Here is a 4,397-nt window from a genome sequence, read left to right on the forward strand (position 1 = left end):
CACAAACCTGCACGTGCCGCACTGCCTCAACCTGTAGAAAGGTAATAACATGGTTGGTGTTTATGGTAAGAATGTTCATATTATGCTTGTAGGTTTTAGCCATAATAAACATTAATTTGCCTTTGTTCTAATTCTTTTCTTCTTGATGTTTCTCATAGAGTTTGTAAATAAATGCCCTTTTCTCAGATTTTTTCTCTTATATACTGTACTTGCTTTATACACTTTATCTCTACTATATATATCTTGCTTGCTTTTCAGATGTTTTGCTACAGAGCTACAAGCTGAAATCAGACATCCCATAGATTGACAAAGCTGAACCAGAGATTCTTCAGGTCCATGGTTACAGTTATGAATATAAATATGAACACTGCCATGGAAGTTTCTCTAGAGGGTTATATTCTTTGGTAAGCTGCGTTTTATCCTTCGATTCACTGATCAAACGTGCTTGGTGTTCTTGTTGACTTTTGTTTTTGACACTGTAGATTTACCTATCCGGTACTCAACACACATGCGTAATGTACACTCCTCTCTCTCACTGGATATTTTCCATTTGAAATCACTTGGCAAGAATGTATGTCTATCTATCCAGCTATTACCAGCTACCCAGCACATATTAGACTGCTTATGACAAAGACTATGATCACCTTGATATCACTTAACTATTGCATATGTTGCATAAGATAGATTACATATAAACTTTGGTGTACATGTATCATATTTTTAAAAGATTTTTCAAACTCAGCCTGGCACCTCTTAGTCAAAACAAGTGCAAGGTTGTTCTGCATCTTTTCTCTCAGTATTTTAGTTCGTCCTAGCATCAAATCAATTAATTTGCTCTGACCTTTAATGAACTTTCTATGATTTTGAGCCAGATGGCGTGTATCAATATGATTTACAGGGACTGTTTCAGCTATTCCTTCTCTGTTAAGTTCCAAGCTAACCCGGTAACTGGAAGTGTCTTGATCAGATGACATGTTGCGTACCTCTAGAGTGTCTGTTTTCTTCAAATGTATAAGCCCTTCCTTACGAAATGTATATTCATCTCCAATATTTGTTTGTAAACTTATATTTGCTGAGCAGTGACACAGTTTGGCTTCATCATCGGATGTATGAATTTACCCAATATGCATAGTTTATTCTTTGCAGCTATTCTGATTACCTTCTTCTCAGGAGTAGTTTCATCAACAAGAATGTGTGCACACTGGGTAGCTGGTTCGAAGGGTGACCTACTTAATCCACTCTAAATTGCATTATAATACGAAGAATAACACTGAATATCAATAATATCTGTCTGATTTCCTATAATAGAATTAAACTCCTTGACATCTTTTCTATGCGCTGTCATGTCTGTCATGTTTGTTCATTTAATATTTTGGCAAACCGTATTGAAACTTTTCTGCATCCCTTTTGTTGCGGGAGCAGGAAGATTCACAGTCAAACGAATAGTTCTCAACCCTTCATTTCCAACAGAAGTCTGTTAAAGTGCTATCTGTATCGCATTATTTCGAGAGACAGTTTTTCTTCCACTCCATTTTCGTTGGATTTCTTCATACAGTTGAAACATTTTTGAAGTATAACTGTAAGTCGAATATATTGCTCTCTCCTGCAACACCAGGCCTCTTTTCTTTTCATGTGTCACGTCCCATGATATAAAACCTTGACAGTGTGATTATGGAACTGGTGCTCTCGGAACAAAGTATTCCACATCTCAGTATTATTTTGAGTGTGCACTTAGCGATATGTGTTTTGTTCACCAGATCTATTGATGTGAATAGATGAATAGAAGCTTCATATCAGAAATATAGCTTCAGATTTGAAACAAAATCCATTTATAAAGACAACATTGTTTTGCACTTATTATCAAGTGATAGTATAGAATCCTTTAGCTGTAAATTAGAGCTTGCTACGTGGTATGCCAAATCAACGTATATTACCTCCATTTGACTGTAATTGAGTGATTGCAAGGTTTCATTTCTTTCTCTGTTTTCAATAATTTATGCATTTTATTCAGATTTATGACATCACAGGGTATCAAATTACTTGATGCACTGTACTTTCATCTCTTCCTGGCTATAAGACAAGTTTTAAATGTTTTAAATTTCTAGATTGCATTTCTTTTCTTTCTGACTCACACAGAAATAAGATGACTTGCATCCCTGTTCCTGTCATTCACACCACACAAATAAGTGTGCCACATGACAGGTCTAAATGATAAGAGGTCATTGCCATTCTGTGACTAAGACCAATACAAACCCTCATGAAGCATCAAGAGATGGTGACATTCCAAAATTATTTAAACCATCAACGCATGTGATTCATCACTCCCAAATCTTACTAAAAAGGTATGAAAGCCAAAGAAAAGTTATATAAGTTTTATTATACAGAAGAATTAAATAACAGATGCTACTTGTCATTATACAAGGATGAGATTGGGTAAGGAAGCAAAGAATAGACGGAGCAATGTCTTCAAGCCTGGTAATGTTCCACACAACAATGGAAAAAAATATGCATCAGGCCAAAAGACAAAGCCACTTGATGTCTGTTAAATAAGGACAACAAGAGACAAATTTGAAAAAACTACCCACATTTCCATAAAATTCTGACATTGATATTGGAGACAGAAAGTCCATCCTTAAACTGTTGCGGCCCAAGCCAAGATGTAAGCTGGAGGTGGAGAAATATGTGGAGAACTTTGCGATACCTGGGTAGGTCCAAGTTTCTATGCAATATTCAAACACTGATATAATTTATCGCTGCATACACTACTTGGTAAATTTAAATAATAGAAATGAATTGCATGTTACATTTTCCTAATACATAAATCTATACCTACATTTACCCAAAACTAATAACAAGTTAAGAAAACCCTCCGAATCATTATTGTGGCTACTTTCCACTTCAAGCAGTGTTATATTCTCTACTTTTCAATATCAATCTGAATAAAATGCATACATTATTGAAAACAGAGAGAGATATGAAACATTGCAATCACTCAATTACAGACAAAGGGAGGTAATATACGTTGATCTGGCATACCACGTAGCAAGCTCTAATTTACAGCTAAAGGATTCTATACTATCGCATAATAAAAAGTTCAAAGCAATGTTGTCTTTATAAATGGATTTTGTTTCAAATCTGAAGCTATATTTCTGATATGAAGCTTCTATTCATCTATTCACATGAATAGATCAGGTGAACAAAACACATATCGCTTAATGCACACACAAAATAATACTGAGATGTTCGTTACTTTGTTCCGAGAGCACCAGTTCCATAATCACACTGTCAAGGTTTTCTAGCATGGGAAGTGGAACATGAAAAGCAAAGAGGTCTGGTGTTGCGGGAGAGAGCAATATGTTCGACATGCAGTTATACTTCAAGAATGTTTGAACTGTATGAAGAAATGCAGAGAAAAGGGAGTGGAAGAAAAACTGACCTTGTAAATAATGCGGTTCAGATACCACTTTCACAGACTTCTGTTGGAAATGAAGGGTTGAGAACTATTCGTTTGACTGTGAATCTTCCTGCTCCCGCAACAAAAGGGATGCAGAAAAGTTCCAATACGGTTTGCCAAAACATTGATTATAACCACATTAGAGATATGGCAGAGCATAGAAAAGATGTCATGGAGTTTAATTCTATTATAAGAAAAAAACAGATAGTATTGATATTCAATGTTACTCAACGTATAATAATGCAACTTAGAGTGGATTAAATAGGTCACCCTTTGAACCAGCTACCCAGTGTGCACACATTCTAGTTGATGACACTACTCCTGAGAAAAAGGTAATAGTATAGCTGCAAAGAATAAACTATTTATATTGGGTAAATTCGTCCATCCGATGATGAAGCGAAACTATTTCACTGCTCAGCAAATATAAGTTTACAAACAAATACTGGAGATGAATACACATTTCGTAAGGAAGGGCTTATTAATTTGAAGAAAACAGACACTCTAGAGGTACGCAACATGACAACTGATCAAGACACTTCCAGTTACCGGGCTAGCCTGGACCTTAAGAGAGAAGGAATAGCTGAAACAGTTCCTGTAAATCATATTGATACACGCCATCTGGCTCAAAATCATAGAAAGTTCATTAAAGGTCAGAGCAAATTAATTGATTTGATGCCAGGAAGAACTAAAATACTGAGAGAAAAGATGCAGAACAACCTTGCACTTGTTTTGACTAAGAGGTGCCAGGCTGAGTTTGAAAAATCATTTAAAAAATATGATACATGTACACCAAAGTTTATATGTAATCTATCTTATGCAACATATGCAATAGTTAAGTGATATCAAGGTGATCATAGTCTTTGTCATAAGCAATCTAATATGTGCTGGGTAGCTGGTAATAGCTGGATAGATAGACATACATTCTTGCCAAGTGATTTCAAAT

The 4,397-nt window shown here is 35.5% G+C and overlaps 1 pseudogene; it reads right to left on the minus strand.

Moving 5' to 3' along the window:
* Positions 1–384: 384 nt before the first annotated feature.
* Positions 385–3,365, minus strand: LOC149793599 (uncharacterized; annotated as a pseudogene).
* Between the last annotated feature and the right edge of the window lie 1,032 nt (positions 3,366–4,397).

The sequence above is a fragment of the Sinohyriopsis cumingii genome, chromosome 8 (assembly GCF_028554795.1).
Source record: "Sinohyriopsis cumingii isolate HCF-2022 chromosome 8, ASM2855479v2, whole genome shotgun sequence".
Lineage (NCBI taxonomy): Eukaryota > Metazoa > Mollusca > Bivalvia > Unionida > Unionidae > Sinohyriopsis > Sinohyriopsis cumingii.